The sequence below is a fragment of the Neovison vison genome, chromosome 13 (assembly GCF_020171115.1).
Source record: "Neovison vison isolate M4711 chromosome 13, ASM_NN_V1, whole genome shotgun sequence".
Taxonomy (NCBI): Eukaryota; Metazoa; Chordata; class Mammalia; order Carnivora; family Mustelidae; genus Neogale; species Neogale vison.
The window spans coordinates 12601945-12621154 of NC_058103.1; the positions used below are offsets into that span (position 1 = coordinate 12601945).

Sequence of the window (19210 nt, forward strand, 5' to 3'; positions counted from 1 at the left end):
AGTCTTTGTCTAAGAGACTTGCTCTGTTCCCTTGAGAGGGAGATGCCATAAAGTTGAAAATATTTTTATTTATTTATTTATTTAATAATTTTTTAAATTTTTTATAAACATATATTTTTATCCCCAGGGGTACAGGTCTGTGAATCGCCAGGTTTACACACTTCACAGAAGTTGAAAATATTTTAAAGATAGGTGTTTTTTTTTTTTTTTTTTTTACTACAAAAACAATCAGAATGCTGCCTTTTTGTGGCACTTTTATAGTTAGTATGGAACCATTTCTTTTCTGCCTCAGTGTTCTCATCAGTAAATGGGACTTACACATTCTTATCCTTTTGATAGGATTTTTGCTCTTTGACAAAAGTCGCAGAGCCCGGAAGTCTCAGGCAGGAGTCAAATCTAGATCTTACAGAATGGGGTAAAAAAGGGACCGAAGAGATAAGTATCCTTAGTATGTTGGTGACTTCCTTTCTAATCTTTTCTACTTTATGTTTGTGTGGGGGGAGGGATATATATGCATCTGTTTTTGGATTGTGCTTTATGTATAGTCTTACCTCCTGTTTTAAAGAAAGGCCCTGTGATTTATTGAACTGTCAGTAGTTTAAACGAAGTCTTAGGAGCAATCTAATAGTGTTTTTATTCACTCAAGAGTGAGCTTAAGTCCAGCAAGTACCCACGCTGAGAAAACAGGCTGCTCGCCAAGGAAGGACCTACCCTGTGGAGCATTAGCCAGCTCAGGAGTCCCCGCGGTCCAGCCAAGGGGCCTCCCAGATGCAAAGTACTAGAGCAGTTTGACTTTCCACTTAACTGCTCCGGGGTTTCTGAATCTGTCTTAGACGTCTTCTTCCAAATGAAGTTCCACTTCTAGTGCCCATGGTAGCTGTATTACATTGTTCACAGTAGAATAAAACTTTCTCTAAGGTTATTACATGGTAGACCGTATTCACGAGGGTTTATTGACCATAAGAATCTTGTCTTGCTGCCAAGTATCCATGTCTTCGGTCATGGATACTTGACAATATGATAACAAAAATCCCATTTTCATTTTTAAACAACCAGTGTTTTTCAATGATTTTATGGTGTTCAGATTTTAGAAATCACCTTTTCCTTATACACTGTCCTGTACAACTTGACAAGGTTTCTCAGTGTTGCCAACTTGGCATTTGGGCCCAGATAATTCTTTGCTGGAGGGGGCTATCCTATGAGCCTTGTAAGATAAGATTAGCAGCAACTCTGCCCTCTATACCCTAAATGCCAGTAGTTGCCCCTCCCCCAGTTGTAATAACCTGAAATGTCTCCAGATATGTCTTGGGAGGTAAAGTTGCTTCTAGCTGAGAAACCCTGCTTTATTGTACCTGGGAAATTTTTCACAGGTGTTTCTGAGCTGTCTGTTGTTGGGGGCCATCTCACTAAAAAAAGACACATTAAGAACATGTTAGTTATAATTTTACTTATGCAGTAGCAGGCACTGTTTCTATTAAGCAGTATATTAATATTAATGAACATTTTGAAGCACATATTATGTATAAGGAAGTTTTAGTAAGTATTTGATATGCCCTGCATTTTTCTCCTTTCATCCTCAAAATGCCCAGGGAGGTGTAGGTGGCATTAACGATGTCATCTCCCAGTTGAGAAGACAGGACTCACGTGGTTCAGTGGACATAAGTGGTTCAGCTGACAGGGAACTAGTCGTGTGGGAGCCTGGATTCCACTCCTGCTGTCTCACTGGCGTCCTGTTCTTAACCGCCCTGCTCTTCTCTCTGCTGTGTTAGACTGAAGGGGAAGAGTATGTTTTTGTGTTTAAATCTGGTAGAGGTTTGTATGGCATAAAAATTTGGACATCTATATTCCAGAGGTATCCAGCTTAGATCACAGCACTTCATAAATTTAAAAGCCACTAATCCAAAGTCATTTCTAATTTGAAGCATGGAAAATACATCTCTTACCGAGCATAATTGGAACTGGGTTAATTGAAAATACCAGTTAAAAATAGGGAATCTTTAAAAATTATACATGCCCAATATATTTTGTTTTCACTAAAATATGTAGAATGTACTTGCCAAGCTCTTGTGAGGCCAAGGGTTTTTCTTCAACAGTGATCCTACTATTTTGAATTTTATGTTGTATTAACAGTATAAAACCGTCAGAGCTACAACAGACAATAGCAACGCAATCGAGTTTTATGGACTCTGAAGTTTCTTTTTTTTCCTCATCTTTTATAGTCGTCTTGCCCACGTCTAATCCAATAGCTTTCTTTTTAGTGGCTTGCTTTCATTAAGTCTTTCTAAGGCCTTCAGCTTAGTTTTTAATAGAAACAAGATTTATCTCTTATACTCCTATTCCATCAGCTTTCATAATATTTAATTAAATTTCATAATTACAATAACAAGTCGACTGGCATAAACAGGTTTGGGAAGACACCGCCTGACTCTGTCAGCGTGAAGTCCAGCAGGTGGGAACAAAGTACGTGTGGCCCTGGAGATGATCTGCTCCTGTCCTTGGGTGTTCATCATTGTGCTGGACGGGGGGGACTCAGAGCAGCAGTTAATCCAGGAAGTCGGTCCTGTGGGAGGCACTGTCACAGTGCCTGCTGCGTTTTCTTGGGCTGCACAACTTAGTATTTTCAAATTGGGCAGGTCATTTGTCACTGTAGGATAATGAACAACAAATTATGGCTCCAGGTAGCCTCATTTGGAGCTAAAGTGAAGCCCCGTAAGGTGTAACTATATACTTAAGATATTATATAGTTGTACTTAGTCACCAATAGGATATGGTTAAACAAAGTATCCTCTTATAATTTTTACGCTACAACTTGATTCGCTGAGATTGGTGGGCTAACGCCTTTCCCGATCGGGATCTGCAAGCGAGTCCTCTTGCTGGAGGAGGACGTCAGTGTCGGGTGCAGCCGGGGCAGCGCCACTGGCCAGGCTGGCAGTCCAGTCCAGCCTCTTCATGACCAGACCCTTGCCGTTCTGCTGTTTAATGCATTCCTGATTGCACTGTGGCTAAGTCTCTGGGCGTGGGTGCGGGAAGGGGTTTCCCTTTCGTGGAACAGTCAACATTATATGTAAAATATAATTTTATGGGGCTTGTGAAACTGCAGTCACTCTCTGATATCACACTGTTTCTATGCATGTCATTGTTTTGTCAATGTAGACTCCAGAGGATATCTGACTCCACTGTGGAAGCCGTGTGTGTTGCTTGGTGGAGGCTGGGCCAATACAGGAAGCCCACTGTTGGCACTTGCTATTAAAATAAGCACGGCACCCTCAAGGTTCTGCGCCCCATCCCTTTCTCTGGACTGTGCCTCTTTGCTGGTTTGCTAGCAGGCTGGTCCCTCACCCAAGGTTAAATGACAGGAATAGCATAGGTAACATTAATGTGTCTTTACTTGGTGTTTTATGTGGATTTCTTCACTTCCTGCTCTCAGGACCCCGAGACGAAGCTGTCATTGTGATGATTGCAAGTGATGCAACCGCAGCCTTCCTGGAGAGACCCAAACCAGGCAGTAGGATAGCATTAATATCAATAGGGTCATCTCCCTTTGAGTCCCTATGTGTATTTTGTGTCTAGTTTTTATTTAGATAGTCACCGAGATCGAAATACCCCGGAGGTTTGTAAGTAGAGAAAACTGTTAAAGTTACGATGTTGCCTAGAGTCAGCATGGCTTGTTGGGGAGGGCACATTGCCAGCCTTCGCTCACCTCACTTTCTGCGGCCGTACAGGACTTCTCCAGTTTTGCACTGAGTGTGCCTGTCTGTGAGGCAGGTCTTCCCCAAATCCCATTCAGAGTGAGCATAAGTGGAAAAGAGAGGCCCGCGGTCTTGGCAGTGGTGTTTGTTGCTCCATTGGTCAAGAGTGTTGATAGGCTAGTCTCTATGCCACGTGGAGTGTCGCTCTCAAAGTTACTGGGGATGCTGTGGTAGCGGCAGGCCTCTCCCTACTGCACAGTAGCCAGGAGAAACTGCCACTCTCTGGTCTGAAGCTCATCTGATAGCTTCCCACTCCTATTGCTTGTCTAATTATTCTTCCAATAACGTTAAACCATCAGGTTTGATTGTCTCTGTTGTTCTCCCCTTGTCTTCCACCTCTGCTTCTCCTCACCCCACCACACACGTGCATACACACACGCACACATGCACACACCTGTCTCTTCAGCGGTATGCGGGACCCCAGAACTATCAGTTGATTGTTGGATTTCCGTTGCTTTTATAACATCCAGTTTTCTTGATAAGAAGGTGAGAGGTAAATAATTAGCCATCTTCAGCATCACATTTCTTTAGAATATATACCTTACCGTCATGTGTACTCGGAAGCGACAGTTTTAGCAGTCTGATCTCGTCTCAATTTTGCTATCAAGAGCTGGTCTTAAAGCGTGAGTGTGTTAGATGAGGTCAAGCAGCTGTTGTGAAGCCAGTGGACTATACTGTGGTGTGTGTAGATCATCAGGGAACACCATCCAGCTAATAAACTTATTTGAAAAATCTGTGTTTAGTTTGTTTTTTAATCCTTCTGTAAGTATTGCAATGTCAAACTTGAGAAAAGCTGGGTTGTGGTTTTTTTTTTTAATTTTATTTATTTATTTGACAGAGAGAGATCACAAGTAGGCTGAGAGGCAGGCAGAGAGAGAGAGCAAGGGAAGCAGGCTTCCTGCTGAGCAGAGAGCCCGAAGCGGGGCTCCATCCCAGGACCCCAGGATCATGACCTGAGCTGAAGGCAGAGGCTTAATCCACTGAGCCACCCAGGTGTCCCAGTTGGATTGTCTTATATTGAGTTCTTTAAGGATAATTATGCTGTTTAGAGTTTCGATGGGACAGTTTTATTTTTCAGGGAGGTGGTAAGCCAACAAGTCTGCATCGCTGGCCCTCTGGGTTCTTGAACTTAACTATTAATTTTGACCAACATTAATAGGGAAAGATTTTATACATGTATAATAATGCATTGTTTTAATACCCTTGTTTTTTATTTTTCACTGAGCTCACATAAACTGTATAGGATAGGTTTGAAGGTGGCTCTACTTAGGTAGCCCTTTCAGGAGATTTTGGACACTAAATGCCTTCTAGAGCTAACCTGGGAGTGTGATTTGCCACCATCTTTTTTTTTTTTTTTTCTTTTAAAGATTTTATTTGTTTATTTGACAGAGATCAGAAGTAGCAGAGAGGCAGGCAGAGAGAGAGGGAGAAGCAGGCTCCCTGCCGAGCAGAGAGCCCGATGTGGAGCTCAATCCCAGGACCCTGGGATCATGACCCGAGCCGAAGGCAGAGGCTTTAAACCACTGAGCCACCTAGGCGCCCCTGCCACTGTATTTTTATCCGCTCAGGGCTTCCAGAAGCAAGGAGGCCATTGGGTATGAAAGTTTGCCTGTTTCTCCTTTGAAAATGGTCCTCTTTTTCTTTCTTAGCTGTGATCCCTTAAATTTAACACTGATGATGATCTGGACTCTGCACTATAAGAACTATATTCTGAATAGAATGCAGTACTACCTGAGCCATCTCCACTCAGTGGTTTGTGGAAGTTGGTTAAAAGAGTATGTGCCTCAGCTCTTCCTCCCTTTGCTTTTATTTTTAAATCAAGATAAACCATCAGAGGCCGCATGTGCATAAACACTTGACTTTATTCAAGGTCATCTTTTTAAGATCCAGTCATATAAAAACAGAATTTGTTGTTGCAATAAAACTGGTGATGAAGCATTGCCCATTATGTCATTCTTTAGCCCCTTTGGAAAGTTCCATGCGAGAAATTTATTTTAGAAGTGATGCCAGTTTTCTGGTTTTCTGGTAGCTACTATGTCTGCTTTCTGGTGATAGGAGTACTTTATTGGTTTGCTTCTCTTATTGACTGTGTCTCCTGTTTTATTTCAGCTCCCACAACCACATTTGATTCTCAACTGTACCACCTTCATTAGTAACACCTTGTTTCCACTTGCATAGTTTATTTCTGGTTCATCAGCATAATTTGCATATTTCCTTTATAATTGATGACCTAAAAATTATCTTTGGAAAAGACAATTAGCATACATATACTTTTAACCAAATGCATCTCTGTCTTCCCGGGCTTTCTCCTCCATTCTAGCTACCTTTCTTTTCTTTCTTTTGGAGCCCAAAACGGGGCTTGAACTTGCTATCCTGAGATAAGACTGGGCTGAGATCAAGAGTTAGAAGCTTAACTGACTGAGCCACACCGACTGCCCCTAGTTATGTTTCTCACCCTCTGTCAGCAGCTTCCACCTGGAAGGCTGATGAGTTGACAACTCAAAGCCATGCATACAATTGTTGACTTCTTAGTTTTTCCTCCCTAAACAAGTCTTCCTCATCACTGCTCGCTTGCTGTAAATGCCATTGATATCATCCGTCACTTGGCTTTGAAGCACTGAAGCCTCTTTGATGCCTCTCTCCCCTTATTCTCCTCCTCAGATCAGTTGGGAGGGTCCCTTGGGTCTATCTTCAGATTGCTGCTAACTTCCTGTTCTGTCCTGGTCCCAGGGCTATAGCTCTAGGCCCTCATTGCCTCTTGTCCAAGTTCTCGCATAGGTGTCTTTTTCTCTCCATCTCTAGTATACCTTACTCAAAATCCAATCTCCTTCCTTTCCCAAATATAATCCAACCTTGCAACAGTATAAATTTATATTTATATAAATGAATATATAAATATTTATATAAATAAATTTTATATTTATATAAATTATATAAATTTAAATTATATAAAACTATAATTAAATTATAAAAGTTATATAAAGTTGAATCCTCTGAGAAGCAGATGTTGAGACCGTATAGGCTTTCAAGTGGTTTGTTTGGGACTCGGGGATGATGCCTGAGACAGAAAAAAGGAGAAGTGGAATTGAACAGGGAAAGCCTTCAGTCCATGATGCAGATGTGACCCCTGACAGGAAAAGAGCAGAATTGGACAAGGGGACCTCAAACCATGATATAGAGCTAACAAAGTTGTAGGCAATACAGTGGAGTGCAGAGTAAGCTTTAGAGGAGTGCAGGCTCTCTTGACCCCAGCATGCTCAATTCATGGATGGGGCTGTTTGGGAAGAGAGTGGCTGGGTTGAGAAACTGGGGCAGATCCAAAGAAGCTACAGCCAGAGACTTTGAACCAATTGCATTTCTCGTGGCTCAGTCAATCAGTTGTAAGCCCTCTCTGGAAGGGAGACCCAAGTGTTACATGTCCTCTATGGCTGTCACATAGGCACGTGTGCCTACGTCTTGCTTGGCAAGATGTGGGGGACTGGAATGGTAATCAAAACAGAACACCCTCGTGGAGGGCAAAGGATACACAAAAGTATAATACTCTTCATAAAAATTAATAATACAGAAGTGGAGAAAGTAATTCCTCCCCTAATTATAAGAATTTGGCTTATAATCTTCATCTTACACATAAATTCATTATCCTATTTAGTATCAGCATGTGTTCTTTATGTTTTTAAAGTAGTTTTAAAAATCAACAAGTAGAGGCACCCGCGTGGCTCAGTCAGTTGAGTGTCTGACTCTTGGTTTCTGCTCAGGTTGTAATCTCAGGGTCCCCAGGAAGAGCTTGGAGTCGGGCTCTGTGGTCAGTAGGGAGACTGCGAGGTTCTCTCTCTCCCTCTGCCCTTTCCCTTGCTCACATGGGCCTATTCTTTCTCTAAAAACAAATTAAAAAAAAGAAAACGAGTACCCATGGGGCACCTGGCTAGCTCAGCCAGTAGAGCATGTACCCCTTGATCTAGAGGTTAAGAGTTCAAGCCCCATGTGGGGGCATAGAGCTTACTAGGAAAAAAAGTACATATTTATAACTTCATTCATTAAATAGTATTGATGAAGCATATACTCTGCGCCAGCTGCTGTGCCTGGCAGAGAACAGAAGCACAGACTCCTGTCTTCATGGTGTATAAAGTCTGCCATTGGTGATCTGATCTTGAGACAAATGAGAGACATTTGAGCATTATGAGAAATAGTTAAGAATTATAAGAAATAATTCAACCATTATGTATTTTTTCTGAATAGTTTTAAAAACCTACAGTTTATTTTTTCTCTTTTTCTGGAGTCCATTTAGATGGATGGTAGAACTTCTGAATTTATCCTCCGTGCTTTTTGCTTTGTAATTTTAATTTCTCTTTGTTTCTGTTCTCTATTTATCAATTTTATCTCCCGGGCGAGGGATTGGTGTGCACCTCTCTGCATGCAGTTATCTAGGCCTTTCATTTTTGTCAACAATTGTATATTTAATCCCAAGGATCTCATTATTTTCGTTTCCCTGTAGTTACGTCTGACAATAACTTATCCTTCCTTTTTCTAATCCACATTCCTCCATTGCTGTTCATTAGACATTTCTCCTCCTAAGTTCTTGGAATGATCTGTATCTTCTGGGTTGTATTTTCTGTTTTCTCCTTTTTCTCTCTCATGCTAATACTGGTTTCCTTACTTGTCCGGTGGTCTTCTTTGTGAACCAGGGCCGGGGAGCATTGGTGTGGACGGCGGGCCCCCCCTCGGCACCCTGTGCCCCCGACCCCAGCAGGCTTTGCGGGACGTGGACAGGAAGCGGAACGGTAGCGCGGCCTGCGAGAGCTGCGCGGAGCGTGAGGGGGCGGCGACCGCGGTGCAGGATGGGAGCCACCTGGGCGCCCGTGGTGGGTGACTGTGTCCTGCGTGGTTCCTGGTGGGGCTGCCTCTCCGCTTCCGCGCATGCGTGTTGTGTTCTCATTTCTCGACCACCTGACTGGCTCCTGCGTGTGGTGGGTCGCCCTCGCCACCACCCCGAGTCGCTCTGTGCCCTTAGCACGTCCTGCGACGCACGGGCTCACAGCGGGCCTGAGCAGCCCTTGGAGGCCCGGACCTACGCCTCGGCAGGCTCCGTGACCGTGCCGCAGCTGAGGGAATGTTCGGTGCGGGTGCGAAGTCTGTGAGTTCACGCAGTGGAGCGTGTCTTCTGCCTACGGCACCCGGGAGAGGCCGTGAGGGCCCTCTGCGCGCATGACCTCGTGTTCCACGGCAGGCCCTGAGCAATGTGTGGCAGTTCCTTTTCCTCCCTTTTCAGGAAATGAGACCACAAACAAGTCTGTGTGTGGTCGCGGTGGTTTAGTGGGAATTAACCCGGACCACCAAGCTGATCCCCGCAGGCCCAGAACACCCGTATGGAGACCGAGTTTTCCTATGGTGAACTGTACTGGACGCGGCGGCTGGATGCTGGCATCCGTGAGTGACCGGTGACGAGAAGCAGGGTGTGCGTAATCGCAAAGCATCTCCTGGAAGGTATTTGCAACCCTAAGAACTGGCAGGTGCCCCCTGCATGGAGTTGAATCAGGGTCCGTACCCTGAACCCGGGAATTGATGCACTGGGAAGGGGACATCATTTCCTTGGCTCTCTTGCCCAGAGTACGCACCCTCGGTCCGATCGCGTGAGACCACCGGGGAGACCCCAGTGGGTTGGGAAGTACTCTGTGAGGGTGCCGTGGTCGTGAAAGACGGCGAGCAAAGAGCCAGCAGCTGTCAGAGACTGCGGGGGACTGAGGAGGAGTAACTGAGGACACCATGGGATGCTGCGCGGGATTTCGGGACGAAAAAGGCATGGTGGAAACCGTGATGGACTTTGAATAGAATCATCAGTTAGTGGGATCATTGTACCCGTCTGAATTTCCTGGTTCTGACCATGATGATTGTATTGTCTGGAGTCACAGAAGATGCTAGGATTGGAGGGGGCTGCGTCATGATTGGTGGAAATTCTCTATACCATTTTTGCACCTTTTCTCTATAAAGTAAAGAAGATGAAAAGTGAAAACCAGCTCAGGTGTGGTCAGTTACAGTGGTTAACTTGGGAACCATCCACTTGGGAAGTGGGAGCGCTTCCCCAACTTCCTGCAAAGTCTACCAACATGACTGCCATGCTCACGGATTCCCATATGCCCTTCTCTTTGCTGAGTCAAGGGAAGAAGGGCTCTTTAGATCTATTATTCGGTACAACTTGATACATAAAGCCTGCCTCACCTGTCTTCCAAGCGTGTACCTCATTACGACTTTAGACACCCAGTGAACTCTTCCGTCCTGAGCTCCTAAATCAGGTGCTCAAGAAATATTTGCTTTATTGAATCAGTTCCTTTCCTGGGCTTTTCTCATGGAGTTCCTCCTCTGTACATGGAGGCCATCCCCATCTGATCTTTGGGACAGCAGGGGACCTCTTCCCACACACACCCCCCCTGCAAGATTTTATTTTATTTATTAGAGAGAGAGAGAGACAGAACACATGAGTGGCGGCAGAGGGACAGAGGGGAGAAAGGATCCTTAAGCAGACTCCCTGTTGAGCAAGGAGCCTGACATGGGGCTCAATCCCACCACCTTGAGATCATGACCAGAGCTGAAGTCAGGAGTCAGATGCTTAATCAACTGAGCTCCCTGGGAGACCTCTTTCTAACTGTGTTCAGGTCCAGCAGAAGCATTTGATGGCAGAGGAGCCTCAGCAGAAGCAATGTCTGCAGCTGGTGCCGGCAGCCAGCAAGTCTGTGGCTGTACTGTTTGTGAGACTCCCTGCATCGTCCCTATCCTGCTGAACGGTAGTGATTTTGCCCTCAACCGCATTTCTGGCTGTCTCGGAGGGACATTATTCCAGGCCCTTCAAAAGCATTTTTAGGTAGGAAGACCTCTTGCTGCAATATCCCTGGTAAGGAGGGACAAAGGGTGTTTAAGTATAAAAAAGTTGACTTAGTGATGGGTGTTTCATTGTAATTTCTCGTATGTGGTTGTTAAATCATTTTTTTCCCCTGAGCTGGCATTTGAATCAAGGTTAACATTAAAAGTAAAGAGTTACACTAATATGCAGCCTTTTACAGTTTTTTAAATACTGACTGGCCATTTGCAAACCAAATACATTTTTTAATACTTTTAAAAATCTTCCCATTATAGAACTTATATATATTCATTACAGAAAAATAGTAACTATAGAAAATTAATCTTGGGATTACTAGTGATTTTATTTGTTCCTTAATACATGCCTATTCAAGTTTTCAGTAAGATAGGATCATTAGATACAGTGTATAAATTTTTTCATGCTTCCGTAATTGGCTGTGTTAAAGTTTTCCAGCTGTTGCAAATTAAGGTTTTCCCGTTTTTCATTATTACACATAATGTTTATATCAGATAGTCCTAAGATTTCCCCCTGCCCCCGGCCTGCCCCACCATTGCCCTCTTTGGCAGTTGGGCAAAACCTATGGAGTCACCTTAGAATAAATTTTTTTTTCACCCAGATTAAAGTAAAAATACAAAGCAATTCAAGCATATTAAAATACAATTGCAAAAGTATTTAAAATTTTGTTTCTTCTGTGTTAACAAAATGATCTAGTATCAGGTCTGATAACTTTCAAAGTAGTGATGAGCATAGTTGACATTTTGACATGTCTGCAACAACTATCAAGTGACATGAAAATATCTATAGTTTCTTTTGGTGTCAAAGTCACACGTACAGCTAATAGTACTGTAGTTTGTTGCTATGTTTATCATTGACAGAAATGGGAGGTGTTTGTTTAGAAATTGATGAAAATAAAGATCTATATTTTTTTCATTCGTGTACATGGGCACCCTAATTTCTATCCATAGACAAGACTAAAAACCTCTGGCGTACATGAATCTTGTTATGTAACTCTCCCCCCACATACCCTGTTATTTCTGTAAGGTAGAGTCCTGTAAATCTAATGGTGTGAACTTTATAGGAACCTTGATTTTTTTACTGCCAGGTTGCTTCTCTTAAGGAAGCACAGACCAGAAAAGTCTACCTGGTATGCTTAAGATTGTATAGTTGAACATTTTCTTGCCTACTTGGAATATTTATAGTTTGTATTTTTGATTACTTACTATAGGCTCAAAACATTTTCTTTTAATCACTCATGAGCTTGAATTTTAAAAAAATATAGTTATTGGCTATTTGTCATAGATAATGACCAATAAAAATTCCCCAGTTTGATTCTATTACTCTTTATTATCCTTTTGTTTCAAAAAGAGTTTTCTTTGTGTTTTTTTAAAATCTTTTCAATGCAACTTATTAATGTCAACCTAACAGTATTAAAGCCTACCTTGTATTGGCAAGTTATGGAGGTGTTGTGGGCTGCTTAGTCACGTGCTCTCCTAGGCCCACCACTTCATGCAGTTTTGGCAAGTAGACCACCTTACTTTTTTTAAGAATTATCTATGGGAAAAAGAATTGGAACTTCAGAGCACTCTGTACTTTGTAAATGTGCACAATTACTCTTATGCAACAATAATTATAAGCTTATTGGAGAGCTTTGGGACAGAATTCTGGCACATGGCCAGTCCTGTGTAAATGTCCCCATGCATTACTCTGACCTGCTTTTGATTATGATGCAAAGTCCTGGGCTATTTAGTTCTCATGGAACCTCCACCCTTATAATTAGGATGAGCCCTTTGGGGACTGGAGACTGAGAATATCTGAGTGGTGCACTTCTCGGAAAGAGCCATTCTTTAAAAAGCTGGCGTCTTATTACCTCTACTTTGCCAAACCTGGGTTTCATTTTTTAAAAAGCAGAATATGCTGCTGTTGCTTGCTTGCTTGCTTTTCTCCTAGCTTTAGGTCTGTCCTCTCTTTCTAACCTAGTTGTCAGTCTTATTAAGATGTAACAAGTTGTACAAAAACAGAACATCTGAACAACTTGAACCCAGCAGGCATAGAGGGGCATGCTACATTGCGGGGCCTTCCTCCTTCCACCTGGATTCTCTGCCCGATGAAAATACAGAGAGTCCACATTCAGGTCCACGGCACTACCACTGGCACACTTGTAGTCCAGCAAGAGACTATTCTAGGGAAAAATAGCTTAAAATACTGAAAATGGTGACATAATTGTCATTGGCAGGTCCATTCTTTGACCTGCTGCCATATAGGGGGAACCAGGTCTGAGTGCTCAGTGCTAGTACCTTCAGTGTCCCCTTCCACAGTGACTTAAGATGCCTTTTCTGGAGACAATGGAAGGCTCTTCATTTGTCCTTCTGCACAGGCAATTAGGGTAGCTAAGATGAGAATATGAACATTTTGTGACAGCGTATATTTCTTGATGCTTTCTGAAGTGGCTGCTGTCCGTTCACAGCGCCAGCCACAGAGTATGAATGGGGCCACTCTGCGAAACACCAGTTGTACTTGACAAATGTAGACGCCAGCTTGTTAGGTGTGAAATAGTAGCTGTGTTTCATTTGCTTTCTCTTGTGTTTATCATGTCTGTTCTCCCTATATAAATTTCTCAATTTTAAAGAAATACTTAAAAAAAAAATACTTTTGCTTTGCAAATTATTTCTAAAAAACTTAGTTTTGTTCATAATTCCGCACAGTACAGATTCTACTGGTCTCCCTAGAGAAATGTACAACTGAAGTTCTAATACAGAGTCTGCAATTACTGTGAAGACCAACACGAAGATTACCTGTTGAACCCTGTAACTCCTGTGATTGTATTTTCCCTTCCCCCTTTACAGATAAAATACCAGGCTTATTTTTTTTAATTTTTTTGCCTTGTACACAGCTCATTACCAGGTGATGTGACTGTACTTGATCTAATTACTTGGTGCTTTGAACTACTTAGTACTTCCCTTTTCTCTGAATGTGAAATTACTTATTATTGTGAATGTGTCAACCAAAATATATAGTTTTTTATGCAGATTGTTCTAGTGATGCCAGAACTGCTCATTGGCACTCTTGGTATCATCTTTGTTAAAACTCAGGAACCAGAACTAAACGTCAGACTAAAGGTTTGTTTAGGTGTTAAATATAGAAAATGCAGGCGGGGACGGGGGAATCAACCATCAATGGATAAAACGTTAGTATCTCTCCCTTTGAACATAGTGAAGCCTTGACTTATGGCACATCAAGGAATAACATTTTTGTTTTGATACAAGCTCTTTTATTTTTTAAAAATCTGATTTTAGATATTCTCAGATTTGTGATTAAGGTGTTTTAAATAATCTAAATGTTTTTTGGGAATATTAAGCCAATCCAAAATTCAGTTTTTTGGGCAAAATACCAGAATTGCCCTTTTAGCCACTTAAGCAATTGGAGCTCAATAAAGCTTTCTTTAGGCATGATCTGGCTAGTTAATCCCTTTAGGCATCAAATTTTATTAGACTTTTTTGTATTCATAATAAAATTTCTGAAACTTTGGGGAAGATAATGTTAATATAAAATGGCTTAAAAATGAGCTTTGAAATCTGTAGTTAAAATTATGTGTGTGAAATCTGGTACTGCTAGTTGCTCATGACTAGGTGGTGACTTATTCTCTCTAAATCATTGCTGCCACATCTATAGAGAAGAAGGAAATACCTCTATTTCCATGGTGGACATGAATATTAGATAGAATGCTTGGCACAGTGCCTCTCTTCCCTGCATTATATCATTCTGACAGAGTGTTTGCAGTATTGGTTTTTAGCTTTCCAGTATGCTGGCACTAAAATGTCATTAGCTTTGGTGGCCCAACACCTGTATTTCAACTCCTGCATCAGTCCCACCATACTTGAATATCCAGTTCCTCTTCCCTTCCCCTCTCCTCCCTCTGACTTCATTATCCTGATTTCTCTCATCACAGGCTTTTGGCTTCTCTGTAACCCTCCTCTTCTGTAACTCCCCCGTTCTTGTTCCCCTTTCACCCCCCTTCCATTCCCGCAAAAGACAGAGTTGATTTGTGGGTCTGGCTGGAAGAGCTCTCTGCAGTTGAATAACTCTACTAGCAAAACGTGCAGGTAGATGGCTGCTGGGAGGAAGGTTCGAGTCCACTGAGCTTGAAGGACAGGAAGAGCCCAGACTGGCCAGAAGGACCAGATAAGATAGCCTTCAAAGGCTGGTATTTTGGTTTTAAAAGAAAAAAGTCAGTCATTTGTCTTGACATCAAAGTGTAAGGATTCAGAAATTTGATTTAAGGTGATGTACTGAATTCTGCTGTCGGAGAGTTACACAGTGCATTAGGATTTTGAACTGAATAAAGTTATGTTCGTGTAGAGAGGGTATGTTTCTAGAACTCTGTAATCCTCGGGAGCAGGAAACAGGGACAGTGCATGCAAAAAAACAAGGCTTTTATTGTGTGAATAATTCTCACTCAAATGGAAAGACATTTTGAACAAGCAGTGTCTGATCATGGTAGTAGTGAATTTAACACCAGAAACCAGACCAAGATTTCCATCTACCCCAGCGAAACTGAAATAGTTCAACAAATGGAAATGCCTTCTTGGAAATAATAGCTAGAGCTCTCTTTCAAGGAAAACAAAACAAAACAAAACAGAATGTAAGTTTAAAAAGCTCTGCTAGAGTTATCAAACCAGAAATGGGTTTGAAGATAGAGTCTGAAGAAAATATTAGAAATCAGTTCTAATTATCTCATGAACATTCCCCCAACTCAGCAGCTGTGAAAAACTGCAAAAAAGAAAAATATGTCAGGACTTAATGATGACACACATAAAACTTCTAAATAATCTTTAACCGATTAAAACACCCAGACTTTTCTGTTTTATAAATATTCTTCATTTTTTATGTAAGGGTTAGGTTTTTTTCAGAATAATACTATTTTGGGGCGCCTGGGTGGCTCAGTGGGTTAAAGCCTCTGCCTTCGGTTCAGGTCATGCTCCCAGGGTCCTGGGATTGAGCCCCACATCAGGCTCTCTCTGCTCAGCGGGGAGCCTGCTTCTTCCTCTCTGCCTGCCTCTCTGCCTATTTGTGATCTCTGTCAAAAAAAAAAAAATACTATTTTAATTTTTTCTGCCAATTTATACTAGAGTGATAGGGTTTAATATTTACATTATGATGAATTTGTATTTTGAGGGTCCTAATAATATTTCTATATTTTTGTGTTTGAAATACATGAAATATTTCACTTCAGTGATTTGTCCTTTTATGCATTCTTCCTTTAAAATGACATTTTGGGGGCGCCTGGGTGGCTCAGTTTTTTAAGCTGTTGCCTTCGGCTCAGACCATGATCTCAGGGTCCTGGGATCGAGTCCTGCATCGGACTCTCTGCTCCACAGGGAGTCGGCTTCCCTCTCTCTCTGCCTGCCTCTCTGCCTACTTGTGAGCTCTGTCTGTCAAATAAATAAATAAAATCTTTTTAAAAAATAAAATGATGTTTTGGAATTAATACACAGAATAAACACTTTGATTTTGCTCCAGTGTTGTCACATTTTAGAGGATGTCTAGACAGCATTTTATTTGAGACCTGCAGGGTGAGAGGACTTAGTCAAATAAAGTAGAGCTGCTGGAAGAATGTTCTAGACAGTCTTTTAGGTGAGAAAGGGCATAGTGAAGTTTGAGCAACTGAGAAAAATTGCGTACAGTGGGTTTGGAAGGAAGATGGAGCGATCTGACTTAGAACTGGAGTGACAGGTTCACAACAGGCTGAGAGGGCCTTTGGGAAGGCATGGAAAGTATCCAAGGACCCCGTGGGAAACCAGAGTATTTAAAACTTAATAGTGACGGTCAGGTCTGCATCATCTGGCTGGTGGTGCGAAACTAATCAGAAGACCCACAAATGTCTAGATGGCTGAGGGATGAGAAAGAAGGTAGGTAGATGTGAGAGCTGTGCAGGAGCTGGAATTCCCAGGGGGTCTGGGCTGGACAGCTGGGTGGATGTGGCACTTGTTGCAGTTGGGACTGCAGAGAGAGCTGTACGGGTTTGTGAGGATGGTAACGAGTTCCTGTTTGCAGATGCTCACGGACAGACAGAGTTCCATCGGGAAGCTGTGAAGCTATGGCTGGGGGGATTCGAGGTGTCTGTAGTGGGCACCTAGACTCTTTTGAGCTGACAGTAGAAGTTCTTTCTGGGCATGGGTGGAATATTCATGATGGGAAGAGGAAGGGCACCAGAGTAAGACCCGCCAGAGTGGCAGAGGAACGATGGGCAGAGGTGGTACCGCAGAAGCCGGGAGGTGAGTGTGTTTCTAGAGAAAATGATCATCTGTGCCAGACGTTTTGGAGAATTGAAGCACGATAAAGACCAAAATGATCCATTTGCTTTAGCTTGAAAGCTGTCAGTGGTGGCTGTGCGATGAGAGTCGGATTGTAGCAGTTGTGAGGTGAGGAACTGGGCAGCCCTTTCAGGAGGTGGCCAGTGGACGCAAAGACAAAGGAGAGAACCCAGAGGGTGATAAGGACTTGAGGACAAGTTTTCTATTTAAAGATCAGACATGAGCCTGATTCAGTGATGATGGGAATGAGGAAAAAGAGAGAGACACTGAAGTTGAAGAGGGGGGTTCAAGGCATCAGAGTCTCAGGGAAGGTGCAATGAATGGAGGCCAGAACTGCGGGGGAGGTCGGGTTAGGAACTGTAAAGAAAAGGAACACAAGTCTGGATCCGGGTCAGTTTGTGTGTGTGATGGCGGATAGTGAGGCTGCTTGCTTCTGATGCGGCTGCTTTTTCCTTGTGGTGTAGACCGTTGTTGTCATTTGCTGAGACCAAGGAGAAGGTAGGTGGGGGAAGTGGAAGGAGAACAGAGGACCTCTGCAGTGTCTGCTCCGGGGAGGGGGAGCGAGAGCTGCCTGGGGACAGCCTGAGGGCCGCTGAGGTTACCAGCAGGGAACTGAGAGCCGCCCCCGAACGGCTGTCCCCAGCCGCAGAGAACGGCGAACTCACCCGCCTTCCTGAGGACTGTGGGGTGTGTTGGAGGACTTTGTAGAGAGTTGGACTGCAGTCCGACCCCCAAAGTGCAAGGAGCAGACTGTAACGCATGTGGCTCCTGCTCCTCTCGGGCACCGGCGCGGTGCAGTCCTGTGCTGCGGCAGTAAAATGCTCCGGGCGGTGATTCCAGCGCTCCTTCTCTCAATGGCCCCAGACCGCTGTCTTGTTTCCTTTAAGTTCTCGTCCACTTTTTCATACAATTTCTGTCTCCTGTCTTGGTTTTCTTCCTCCTTGTCTGTTGTTCTGTCACATCGCTTGCTGCATGCAAGCCTGTGTCAGCCCTACGCTCTGGACATTGTCAACCTCTGGAAGGATCACACCTTGATCCTTGAGCTTGAAGACCAGACCACCAGGCTTACTAAACTGAGATGCAGAGTAAGAGTAGACAGCCGCGGAGTGTGACGATTCTCACGGGCTGTGGTTTGAGAGTGTACATGAGTGTTTGTACCCAGATTTCGTGATGCCTATCAGGTTGCTTCTCAGTTGCCCACTTATGAGATGTTCGATGCCTCTATTCCCACTGAGTTTTCTCATTTTGAATTTCCATGGATTATGACAGTATTCTTGGAGAGCCCTCCTGTATCCTTATATAATCCCTCTTCAGTACTGGCAAAGTGTCTTCATCTACATTACCTGAATTTTAAGACTACATGATTAGACATTTTATGCCATTATTTCTTTTTCTTCTCATGGGTTTTTAAATGCTTTTCTATCTCACATGGAAATGATGTGTATTTTCAGATTTATGCATTTTGTATGAGGGTGACTTACCATGTCATGGCTCCGTCATCTAGCCATGTCACATGTCAGTGAGCTAGGACAATGTAAAGTATTGTGGAGGTTCAAAAAACAAATTAGCTACTTTGGTTTTTTAGCTTCTCATATATTTCTGTTTTACGGGATTCCTCATCTGTGAAAATGTCATGTGTGTATCAACAATTTCAACTTTTTTAGAGAATTATATACTTAGTGTATAGTGAATATCATTTTCAAAGTTTTTTTCTGTTAATTAACTTAAGTTTCATCCTGACTTCCCCTCTGGTCAAGAGGAAGGAATTCAGCATCAGTCATTTGGTGGCTTCCCTCTAACCCCCCAGGCTGTGCCAGGGTTTGGGGTCATGTGTAGGGCCAGCATGTTGAGGAAAGGGCCCTGAATCGCCAGTCATCTGGCTACACTGCTTACCCAGGAGAGAGCTCTTACCCACCCCAACTGTGCCCTTCGGGTTCATGGCTTTGCAGGATGGCTCTGGTGCTCCCTGTGTGGGAACCACTGGTGAGGCCCAGAGCCCTGGGCCTCAGCTTCTGGCTCTCTCAGCTTCTTCTCCTATAAGCTCTTTCCTCCGTAGACCCTACTCTTGCTAGGAGACAAGTGTGGCTCAGTGACTCCCAGTCCTTTCTCCTCTCTCCTGTTCTAGGAGGTCTTTTCTTTTTTTTTCTTTTTTCTTTAAGATTTTTACTTATTTATTTGAGAGAACGTAAGTTGGGGGCAGAGCAGAGGGAGAGGGAGAAGCAGACTCCCTGCTGAGCAGTGGGGGGTTGGGGGTGGGATGCAGGACTTGATCCCAGGCCCTTGAGATCATGACCTGATGC

At 43.2% G+C, this 19210-nt stretch overlaps 1 protein-coding gene across 15 annotated transcripts in view; it reads left to right on the forward strand.

Annotated features, from left to right (window-relative positions):
• SIPA1L1 (signal induced proliferation associated 1 like 1) overlaps window positions 1–19210 on the forward strand; it is a 368863-nt gene that overhangs the window by 233808 nt on the left and 115845 nt on the right. The window lies entirely within an intron of this gene.